Genomic DNA, 13,228 nt, shown 5'->3' with positions numbered 1-13,228 from the left:
TTTTTTAATTCCCTTATTAAACCGTACGAAGTTTAATTTCCGTGAATGTAAATAAGATTCAAAAATTCAGTTTAGATCTGCGCTTAATCGTTGGCGAGAAACTGACTTTAGTTCTGTGGTATCCACCAAGTTCGTGGACATTAACATCAGTTAGCGAGGCTGGTTCAGGCCTCGTCCACACGTAGGAGGGTATCTCACAAAACGAAGATATTGTCTTCGATTTGGCCTGTCATCCACATTAAAACGCAGGTTTACAGCATTCAAAACAATTCTTTCAAAAACCTCCGACCAAAGTGAAGAACTGTGAATCTTCCATTTATGCGTCTGCATGTGGACGTCAATTACCGGGTTTGAGGTTTCGAAACGTCACTGCCTGCGACAAAATATGTTCTTTACATCACATAGGCGACCTGTGTTTACATTTGGAAACAGCGTGGACGCCCTCAGAACTGTGTTGGCGTTGTCTCTGGTCCAGACCCCGCTCCACGTACAAGAACACAGGTGAAGGACGACGTTAGGGATGATTAGTTTCTGCCACCTTGCCATTCCACGTCCGAGGCATGTTCTCCGTCAAAGATATTGATGCCGGTTTTGGGTCAGAACAGGACGCACTGCCAGCTGGTGGGAGAACTTTGAGACGGAAATCGTGTTTTTACATCCTCACGTAGAATATGAACGTGCTTAAAAACGCACTTCTGCGGTTAGGTGCGGATGAATATTTTTCTAAAAACGAGATGGTAAGTTTTTTTCTAGTTGGAGGGGGCAGGATATTCGGTTTTCCAAAAACCCTGCTACGTGTGGACAAGGCCTTAATTTCACACCTATAGCAACCACCTGAAACAGAGATGAACAGCAAAAGATATGAAATGTTCATAGAAATTGTGCTGAGAAAATAATATCACATTTTTCATAAACTGCCTGAAGCACAAAACTGAAATCCTGATTATCTCCAGATATTAATATTAGGGATATTAATGACTATTAATCAGTGAGTTGCTGTAAACATCACAATGGATTAAAAACACATTAACTGATAAGACAGAGAGACGTGCAGTGGAACTGTAAGGAAAGGTGCTGTACATTTGCTGCAGTACCAACTTGTGCCAGCAGAAACAGGAAGGAGGAAGTTGCTGCGTTGCTCTGCTTCCTGTGGTGGTCATGTTGATGAACATGCATGAACTGTCAGCATTGACTCCACAACTGTCACTAAGAGCAGATTCTGTGTGTGTGCTGCAGCATCTGAGAGAATGAACCCTCAGAAATGCACCTGAAACATTTAGTCGGTGAGATAAATGTGCAAAATAATGTTTCTGTAGCTATAATTAATAGGAAATGTATGTTCATCATTTCTGCAGTATCGTCAGCAGAACGTCAGAGTCGGGCTGAATGATGCGGCTACACAGTTAACACAATTTTTTTTGTGACTGATTTTGATAACTAATGATTATTTTAAATGACTCGTTTTAATTAAAGAAGGACAAATGTTTAATTTATATTCAACTACCTGACTTTCAATTTAACCACTTAGCCTGCTCATCAGAAATACATGTGTATTAATATTTATACCGACACAACAATGAAAAACACAAATAATGACGAGCAAAGTTCGACAGCACAATCCCAATATTAGATCCAGAAGAGAACAAGCAACAGTAAAGTGTTTAATTGCACTTTTGCCTCATCATGTTATGTCATTTCTCCGTTGTATGATTTAACCAAGTGGTTCTCCTTCTCCTTTTATCAGGTGATTGGTTTGTTGAGAGGAAAATACCAGATTCTTGACATAATAAAGTTTAGTGACAGTTAATAACACACACATCTTCCACACGAACACACTGGAATTAAATAAATCTTGATTAATTAGCCAAAAACTGTCCACATTCAGAAGCTCACAACCTTTGGGCCTTTGGAGTACTTTCTGATTGTGGGTAACTAAACTAAACTTAACTAGACTAAACTGGCCCTGAATAAGGCCTTCTTCCTGCTGCTGGCTGTCGTCATACAGTTCATTCTCAGGGGGGTAAGCAAACAGAAAACCACAGAAATTATTCTGCAAACACCCCCCTTAAGAGAACACAACTTTCCAGGACATTTAATTTTCCTCTCATTTACAAGCTGCACAACGCACTTTTCTAGTTTTTCAAATTTGTGTGGGAACAGAACAGCACAGAGTAACAGCGGGAAAAGACGACGGGCCAAGAATTATTACATTGTTTATTTATTCTTCGCTCTTATTTTCAGGACACCCACATTCCAACATTATTTTTAAAAAGCAAAATATTTTTTTTTGCATCCTCTCAACTTTGTTTTTTTGGTTCAGAATTAAATATTAATGTCATCATTGGCCATAAAGCCACGTGACCAACCAACGTTCTTTTTTTGTTGTTTTTTTTTTTAACATCCTCTAAAAACACAAACCCTACATTATACTTCTAGTGCCGCCGCCCTTGTATTCTGAAACACCAGCTCCTACAAGCGGCATTTCGCGGACAGTAAAGCTGATGTTCTCCAAGTACAGCAGCCAATTGCTGCTGTCAGCATTTAGAAACCTGAGAATTAATCTGATATTTCATAATTGTGTGATTTGCACTGTTTTCACTGCACATTATTTTTTTCTACACACAAATCCAGCTCGGAAACAAAGAGTTAATTTGTGCCTTATGCAGATTCTTCTGTTCCCTTTTGTGTTTACTTCTATTTTTTAGCTTATTATATGGTTAGACTGTATATTTTTTAGCCTATTCTATGATTAGATTGTATATTTTTTAGCCTATTCTATGATTAGATTGTGTATATTTTTTAGCTTATTATATGTTTAGATTGTATATTTTTTAGCCTATTATATGTTTAGATTGTATATTTTGTAGCTTATTATATGTTTAGCTTCAATATTTTTCGTATGTATATTTTTCAACTGTGTGTTTTTTTTAATGAGGGTTCGAGAGAAACACAATTTTAGTTCTCTGTATGTGTCGACGTGTAGCAGAACTGACAATAAAGTAACTTTGACATTATGTCAGATGAAAGACAGTGATAATAATAATAACAATATAAAAATGTTTTTTGGGGTGAGCTATGCCCTTAACAATAAGCAACACTAACATTAAAACACTAAAATTGCATTTAATTCCTGCACTTCCTGCATGCTGCCCTCAGTGACTCTAGCTGTGACAACCTCGTCAACCCTTGGCAGTAGCACAGCGTAAGCTGAAGTCCAATTGTGGTTAATATGCATGACTTTATTTATTTATTTTTAAATACTCTCCATTTTGAGATTGGCATGTATGAGTATGTTCAGATATGGCACTCTCTGGATCAGAAAAGGGACTTTTAATTTATTAATTCATGCCTGCTGTCTGCACTGAATCTAAGCAGAATTTTAAATCAAGGCCCGTCCAATGGAGCTTAGTTCGACGAGACAGACGAGAAAAACAAAAAAACATTTTACAAGGCATGATACAAAAGAATTCAGAAAAAAACATAAAAATCTAATCATCAATTATAAATGCAACACATGCTGTATCAGTTAAAAAGCATGTCTCAGCAGGAAGGTGGGTTAGGAAGTCTTGTTATTTTATGCTGTCCGCCTCATTGATGTCCCATTGATGTAACCCCATCCATCCAACATGGCTGCCCCTTTATGTTCCAGTTTGGTCAACTCAAGTGCGACTAGTACACAGAAAATATTGTGGTTGCATTTTAATAATGCAACCACATTTGTGGAACCAAACATAAGAGATGTTAGATGTGCTTGCCAAAGAAAATTGGCAAGAAAATTTGTAAAATTCTGCATGGAATATGGTAGATTGTGAATAGTAGAGCCAAGTGTCCCAAGACAAGCAGCTGGAGGGGATGATTCTCTCTATGTAGGTGCCAATTAACCGCTGCAGAAGAAGATAATACAACGAGACGATAATTAAAAAGAGCCCCAGACAAGCCTCAAGCCTCACGACTGTGGTGGTGGAAGTTTGAGCAATGTTTCAATGTCAGGATTAAGAATGAAAATTTTAAACCATTTCCTTATCCTACCCATAACTGGCCACCTTAACAATCAATAATCAATTATTTGCTGAAATGAATGAAATGCGGTGGGCACCATTTTTAACAGTTGACGTTTAATGTTTGCTGCAAAATTACACAGCAAACGAGCCGCGGCCATCCACAGTAGCGGTGTTATTGATCTCTTCACAGCAATCTGACGTTAGAGTAATACTCACAGCTGATCTACATGATGAACTAACTCGTTCACTGTCGTTAACGTTAGTCCAGCTGCTGGAAACAGCTGCTGAGCTGGAACAGAGGTCCACAAATACTGCCGCAGTCCAGGAAATCTATAAAGTATTCGTAGCCACCTCTAAAATGTGTTTATAGTCCGAGCAGAACATCGCCAAGTCCTGCTGCTCCTGAATATTAGCATTGCTAGCAGCTACCACTGCTCTCTGCTGCCACTCAGCTCCAAGCCTGTGGTTGCATTTGAAAATCCTAGCATTAGCCTCAGGTAGCTAGCCCAACCGGACAACCGTCAGACACCTTTTTCATGACTTTATGCTGCAAAGTTCATCAACACGACTGCCGCAGTTAGACAGCAAGGAGGTGTGCTTGTTTTATGGAAACTCACAGGTGGGCAGCAAACACACCTGTAACTCCACCTCATTAAAACGTAAAAGGTTCTCCCTGGTGGTGCAATCAGGTACTACAGCAAACCTACCACACGTTTTCTGTAATGCATGCCCCTCATCTTCTGAATCATCAGTTTATATGTTTTTAAGCTATTAAAAATTGATAACAATGCAATGAACCAATTAAAAATTACTCATTAACCTGAAGTCAGGTTAATTTATTCATTCTGATTATTTGCTAGTTGTGTTCCCATTGTTGCATTTTGTTTTTATTGCCACATTTTTCACCAAACATACATAAATTCTTTGCAATTTTCAAGTTTCCACTGTTTTATTTTGGGTTTTTTTTAAAAGTACCAAATCAAATGAACAAAAACACAGTATTATTGTCCAACTTTAACTTTATTCACTTCACTGAAAGCTAAACATGCCATTACACAAATCCTCCCCAGACATCCATCTTAATTTTACTTTCCGATGCCTCCTATGGATTGCTTCATGTTACTCATCATTACAGAGTGCAAGCTAAATAAAAAATGTTCTCAATCCTAAACTGGCCTCACTTTTCTAAACAACGTGTACATTAGAGATGGGCCACTACTCGGTAACAGAGCCAGGATGAAACTCTTAATTTCCCGACTGCAGAAACACATTGAGAAACACAAGATATGCAGAAAAGTCGATCATCTGCTGTGGCTGTGGAGGCGGTAAATAGATAGGACTGAGGTAGTGGTCTAGGCCTTGGCCCTTGGCAAAGACTTTATCCAGGGGATCAGAATCAGAATCAGTTTTACTGTCATTATACAATGTGTAATGAAATTGCACGACTTTGCTCCTTACATACATTTACTTTTCTATTTTTATCCTCAATTCTCTGATTTATTCTTTCTTTTAATTTAGCATTGTTTCTGTGCCTAATGTTTGTACCTATCTAACAAAGTATTTGGACACAACTTCAGAGCATCTTCTAAATCCTTTGTCTTCTCTGGATGGCACTCTTTATTCTCTCTGCCCTCATATCTATTGTGATTGTTTTTACGTCTTTGGATTCACAGACATGAGACCTGATAGCCATGCAGTGCTCTCTTGTTCTTTAACGGGTCATTCAGTGACCTTTTATCTTCTGCTCGTCACAGATTCCTCGCTGGACTCTGAACTACTATATGAACTCAAAAGCCAACATTGATGGTCAGTGGAGCCAAGACGGGTTAGGATGGTTGTACTAGCAGAGGACATTCATATTTGTGAAGGTCGTGCACAAAACAAACCATCCTTTGGGCTACACATTTATTGAACGTCAAGGTGAAAATGAAATTGGTATTTCTCTGCGTAAATGGTTAAAATCCCCACAATACAAGGGCTCATCTAAGGGGATCAAATGTGATACTGTGAGATCATCCAAAACAGCATCCCGAGTGTTTACTCCGTACATGTGATGGTTTAACATCTGGACTGAGGTAGACAATCTCCTGGTAAGCAGTAGACAGGGTCCTTCATTATGATTGCTGGTTTACTTGAGGTCTGACACACAAAGAACATCATTACTTTCAAGAGCTTTACATTAAACACTGTTATTGACGCAGACAGCCAACCCCCCATCCTGCTCTTCCCATGTCCTCAGCCTTGATCTCAAAACATGCACATCATACACAGTTCATGACGCCTCGAAAACATGCTCAAATTTTCTGATTCGACCCGTTTGGAAAAACACACGATCAGAGATGCCACTTGGCAGTTTGCCGCATTCTGCATAGAATCAAATATTCTTCTGCCCCGACTGACATCCAATTGATGTTGTGAAATTAGCTTTAATATTTATTTTGAAATTTGCAGATTAAACAAGCACAGACTGAGCTATATAATTTAAAAGACGAGGGGGCAGTCGGTCACTAGTAGCTCACAATGATTCCGGGGGGGTGTCGTTTGGCATCACATGGAACATCCATTTAAAGGGCGTGCTTATTTGATTTGCAGCCATGATAGGAAGTCCCTGTGTGGGCAAGGCATCCCTGATCAAAAGGGGAGAAACTGGCTGAAATGGTGAGAAGTAAATCTTTCTCGTTGGTGCTGCCACAGCCAAATAGAGCAGGCAAGGAAATAAAAGGTTACTACTAAAGTCCGTGATGGCATCAGTGTGACATTTCTCACTTTTATGGATGTAAAGTTAAGTACATTTCTCCCCATTGATGTCGGCGACATGGACACTGTTGTTAAGACACTGTACGTGATGCAGGGAAGATTATTTTGCCCTTCATGTGGAGCCCCTCCACAGGCACAAGCTGCGGGCTCCACCCCTCCATCCACATGTGCCAACACGTCAATCAGCTGTAATTGCCATCCTGGAGAAACAATATCAGGCTGCGGAGCTCTAACCACACAGATTCATTGCAACACCTAATCTGCTAATGAGCTCAGCATGGCTATTTTCAGCATTGCCGCAGACATCATAGCCATTGCTGAGGAGGCCTGGCGCGGCTTCCAGTGACAGCAGAGGACAGTTGGCCTGTTGGAGGAGGTACAAAGCAGACCTCAGCCTGCACGCTTCAGGACAGCACAGTCACTCCAGATCCTGTTCGGAGGAATATGTGTGATCTCAGCACATCAAACTCGCTGATTAATATTCTGATTTACAAAGCCACTTTTTCATTTCTTCACACGCGCATGCTGATGTCCAATCACAAACGTATCTCCGTGAAATCTAGGTTAGAACTGCCAGCTAGTTTGTCTTTCAACTAGCTCCCAAAAAATCATCAGTGATCTCATAATCAAAATGGATAAATAATACATTAAAAATGGGCCAAAAAAGACACGGTTTGTTTTCCAGAAGCTCTCTGGAAACTCCAAGTTTTGCTGTTCAGGAACAAGAGCACGAAGAAAAAAAGCAACACAAACAATCCTTAATGGAACTGATACAAGAGGCTTTTTAATTATCTAACTCAATCAGCTAAAGACCAGTGGATCAATGAATCCCCATTACACTCCCCAGCTCTGTGCCCAGACAGCAGCAGTTTACATCAGTTCAAACAGCAAGGCATGCTGCAGCTAAGTGACAGATTACAGGTTGTGGCTAATCTAATGCAGCCACAGCATTTGTACAGAGTACATCTTTAATTCAGACTGCAAGCTTCTCTCATTGTGACCATGTCACTTAACTGATACAACCTCTCTGAAATATTTATTGTCCCCTACAGAAGATGTGACTTTCAAGTTTGAGGGCTTGTGAGTAAAAACAACTGCCTGGGTGACCTACATAATGGGACTTGTGAGTTCTTTTTGAGCACATCCAATTTCCTAGTTTTCAGACTGCATTCAATCATAAAAACACTATAAAAAAAGAAAAAAAAAACTATTTGAGAAAGACTCAGACTAGAAGTAAAACTGCTGTGAGAAGAAATAATCACAACTTTAGATGTGCTTTGGTTTAGTTTGCAACCTGATCGCTTTTGAATTCAGTTATAATGCTTTGACCGGTTATGCCAAAACACAATATCATACCTACTAATAGAATAGAATAGAATAGAATAGAATAGAATATTGATCCCTGTATCTATAATACATACATTACATACTTGCTCAATCTCATCTTTTATTTGTTTTTGACTGGAAAAAAAGTCATTCAGACATCTTGACCGGTATCAATAGCAATACTATATGGTATTCTTTATGGATGTTCTCCCTTAATTTAATGAGACTTTAAACAGGGCTGGCTGATGCCGCTGAAAAAAATGGTCATTAAAAGTGCATTTTGTAATGGTTTAAATTTAATGTTTTACATTTTTTATAGAATAAAATATGGATAATTCTACAGATATTTGTGAAATTTTAGCTTGGTTTTTTTGCACATTGAAATTTGAGGCTATGTTTGAATAACTCAGGGATTATTAAAAAAAAATCAAAAATCATTCTTCCATTGGGCAAAGTGTGAAATCAAAGCTCTGGCAGGCTGAAGTGTGAGCAACCTGCATAAACATAATAATAGTTCATAGAGATAAAAAAAAAAAAAAAAAAACCTCATGATTGTATTCTGTCCAGTGTAACTACATCCAGAGTATGAAAGACACAATGATGACAACTAGTGTATCAATACTGGGAGACAACTAGAAAAAGGGGTATTTAACAGCAGGCGAACCAAATGCTACATTTAAGCAAACGAAGGACCCACGGTTCTGATCAACCAAACACAATGCTCTTTAAACTTCATATCTATGTTGGTCATCGTATTGCTAAACTGTAAACATGAGACTATTACTGAAATCTGGAATGACACTAGCCTGTTACTAACAAAAGCTGATTACAGGCATGAACTGAATCTGTAATGGCTTCTAACCGCATCTTCAAAAAGACAAGACATCTGCTTGAACGCTGCTTCAGTGAACAAACTGTAACTTCAGCTCCACAGAACTTGCTCCGAGCCAGTATAACGTAACGGGTTTTTTTGCCGCTCGTAACACTGTTTATTTTCCCAACGTCCTTTGCTCGCCCCCGAGCATCATGGGTAATGAAGTCCCCAAAGTTATTGACTCATTACTTATATTAAATGTTCAAATTAAAGTGCATTCATATTAATCCTGACATTATATGAACCTTTCATTTGTAAATTTGCTGCAAACCAAATTGCCCTCCGGGGACATTAAAGATTTTCAAAGTCAAAGTTCAAAGTCAATAAACATAATCTTATCAAATAAAGTCACAACAGAATCTTTTCATTTTAATCTATAGTTAGATGCAAGTGTTGGAACGTAAACACAGTATCATCAAAAGATTAAACAAGTACGGAAACCTTAACCCTACTTGCATCACAAACATTACGCTGCTTCAAAATCTCCAACATCTTCTTGAAACTTTATGCATCCAGAAACACCATCTACTAGATGTTGCTTCATCTGGCTACTCCTGCCACCTGAAACTCACGCGCACTCATGTTGGATAATGTTTAATTTCTATCAACTTCTCTCTAGATATGTATGTAAGTTAAGTGATGGGTATGTTCACCCACTGGATCATACTGGGCTTGAATTTCAGCATGTCGATTTTGAGTGCAGAGTATTTTCATCCGTGGATTGTTGAGCACCAACATGTCGATCATGTTTGTATTGCACAAAACTCAATATTTCTGCATGAAATCACCGTGATCCTGACACATTCACAACCTCGCATGCAGAAGTGTTTTCTAAAAAGCAACACTCGGTTCTGTGAGAATCCTCAGTGCGTTTTTCTGTGGATAGAAATTGGCTGCTTGTGGACGGCAACAAATAAAATACAAATAAATGTAAGATTAAATCAAATTAAAGTCAAATGCTCAGACTACTTTATTGAGATGACAAAGCAGCGTGTGATATTGAATGGCCAGTGTTGTCTCTGTCTTGCCTCTTCCTCGGCTCAGAATTTGTTTCTCATTTGAAGGCATCCACACAATTATTTTGGGTAGTGCCAATTGAATATCTGATTGGGGTTATGAATTCAGGGGATTAATTTCACTGCAACAATGCATCAATTGTTTCCAGTAAGAGACGCAGAGGCAGGCGGTGTTGTTGTTCAGTAAACTGATCATACACAGAGTGTACTAATGCTTCTGTGGCGGAATCCATTGATCTGCTGTCCCCCTGCATAGTACTTTCCTAATGATATCTGAGATGCCACTGTTACAGAAACGGAGAGCAGCATTTCCCCAGCTCTCTAGAGCAATTTATTGTGGGAAGGTAATAATAAGTCTATATTTGAAAAAATGGACTGGATGAGCCCCTGTCCGAATGTGGGCTCTGAGCCTGAAACCACAGCGGCTCATGGTGGCACTGGGAGTCATTTTCAATCTCCCTTCAGAGAGACATCACTGACTGTGAGAGAGCAATTAGAAACAGACACTATACTGTATTTGTTAAACTTTGTACGGACATCGTTTTAAAAATACTGTCGTTGTTTGTAGAGCTGCAGGATACTGGAAAACGCGGACATCACACTTTTTTTTTCTGTGATATACTGTATACTGCAGGTATGAAAAAAATAAAAAAAATCAGGAATTTCCCCCAAATGACTTGATAAATAAAAAAATGGTTTGTAAAGAATGACTTATTCTTCAATGATTGGGGTTATTTTTTGCAGTGGAATGTCAATCCATCCATTATTTATACACCACTTTATCCTCACTAGGGTCGTGGGGGGCTGGAGTCTATCCCAGCTGACTTAGGGTGAAGGCAGGAGACACCCTGGACAGGTCACCAGTCTATCACAGGGCTACACTTAGAGACAGACAACCAAGCACACTCACATTCACACCTACGGACAATTTAGAATCACCAATTAACCTCAACATGTTTTTGTGGGAGGAGGCTGGAGAACCTGGAGAGAACCCACGCTGCACGGGGAGAACATGCAAACTTCACACAGAAAGATCCCGGGTGTCCTCACTGGGACGCGAACCAGCGACCTTCTTGCTGCGAGGCAACGGTGCTAACCACCAATCCACCTTTTATCCGAATTATTCATTCATTTTAGAGACAAGATATTTTCATTGCACATTATAGATTTCAAAAAACAGAACACTGCTTTCACATCTATGCTGCGCTACATTTCTGCCAGGGTACAAATCTGCATTCAAAAAAGACTCTTCATCATCAGGTAAAGAAAAATAAAAACTGTACTCAAACGCCTATTTTACTACTCTGCTTATTGACAGACATAATAATTCCCTGAACGGCCAACATGCAGGTTATGGTAGAAGCTAACTAGCTGGCTGTGCACACAGAAGCCTCCAGTCTCCACTCAGTTACTGAAGACAGGTGTGAGATGAAAAAGTACTTTGAAAAGAGTGAAATATGGACTTCTAGCGTGAGGTTTATCCAAAATGGAGTCAAGTGATTTTATCAACATGAGCCACTTTCTATGAGTGTAGTTTTCTAAGAGCAGGATGCCCTGGTCTGGAAATCATATTCCCCAGACATAAGTGAATGATTGTTTGGTACAGACTGCAGCAAAAATTACATCATTTTTATTTTTGTTTCAGTGGAAAAGAAATGTAGAGGTTTCCACTTCCATTAAAATCGTGACATATATTGCAATATCTGTCAAAAATAATCACAAATTTATCAAGACTTTTTCTGGCATATTGTTCAGTCCTAATACTACGTAAACTGCTTAAACAGCCACAGAATGGGTCAAGCAAGCACAGGAAGCAGCTGTGTGGCCTCTGACGGACTTGAGCCCTGTAATGATTCCACATAATGATAATATACTGTATGTCAATTAGATTAGAAGATGCTATAGACAGATATCTATATACGAGATCATATGTCATTTCTCAAATCAATTACATGAACCACATTGCTGGTTGAGCTGGAATCTGTTTCTAAAAGCACAGCATTACATTTCTAAAGAAGTCTTTTTTTTTTTTTTCTTAAATTGTTCTTCCCCTTATAAAAATTCAACTAATTTAAACATTTTTAGAATATGAATCTAGGGGCCACCCAAATGCCAAATTGTTAGCATGCATACCACATGGATGCAAATGGTCTGAGCAGTGAGTTGCTGGACCCTGTTCTGCATGTCATTTCCTTATTCTCTGCCCCCATATTTCCAGTCCCTCTTCCCTGTATCTATTGAATAAAAGGCAAAATGCCCCCAAATAATCTTTAACAAAATATTGAGGCCATAAAGTCACGACATTTTGACACTTTTTACTCTATGTGATAAATTTCTTTAAACAATATGCACTTCTGACAGTGCAGTTTTTAAAAAAGAAAATCATCTGTTTCAGGTGGTGGCCGAGTTCGATGATAAATACGAGAGTGCCAAGTGAATGCTGGGGAATTTTCCTTGGTATCTGTGTAGCTGACAGACTGTCTTGTTTTACTAATACAATCAGGGATTTGTCATGTAGTTGAAAATCTAATAAGCAACTAAAACCACTATCAGCAAATGTATTTCCAGAGCCTGTTTTTTTCCTCCCTGGGGTGAAGAGTGTCAGTGGTGCAGCCATCAGCCACTGTATGGTAAACACAACACTGAAACAAACCACAGTCAAGTTTCTGGCCATCGATCTTCAGTCATTAGCGATGAGCTCATGGCGCCACTCAATGACCAGCAGGACTCTCAGGGTAATATAAGCATGTAATCCCACTATTGATCCTCATACGTATCTTTTTGTGTCAAACACTCTTAACAGCGGGTGTCAAAGAGCGCTACAGCCAAACTAGAAGGATTGGTTCAACCACACGGATGCCTTTGCTTGTCATTAAGCTGAATGTCAATCCAATTTGTTGCTTGTGCAGTGGCAGACAGCGAATCAGCAGTGTTGATTGTGGCCATATTTTGTTGCTGTCTTTGTGACATAACAGCAAAATACTGAAGCAAATTAGTGGGGGTTGTATGTCGTAGTGCAGTCATTATTAAAAACAATGGTCCAGCTTAATGTTAGACATGGTTCTATCTGGGCACAACTGCATAGTTTTACATCACAATGTGAGCATTCTTCTGTTTGGTTGCAAAAGGAAATGCAACATCAGTTGTATGGAAATGTTTCTGCTATGACCAAAAACAGGTGCTCAACTGTTACCACTACAGGAGGCGACATGCTTAATTTCTTTGACTATTAAAGCGGCACTACAAAGCTGTGC

This window comes from Stegastes partitus, unplaced genomic scaffold (assembly GCF_000690725.1).
Source record: "Stegastes partitus isolate 25-593 unplaced genomic scaffold, Stegastes_partitus-1.0.2 Scaffold25, whole genome shotgun sequence".
In the NCBI taxonomy this organism is placed as follows: domain Eukaryota; kingdom Metazoa; phylum Chordata; class Actinopteri; family Pomacentridae; genus Stegastes; species Stegastes partitus.
This window is presented reverse-complemented; position numbering follows the sequence as displayed.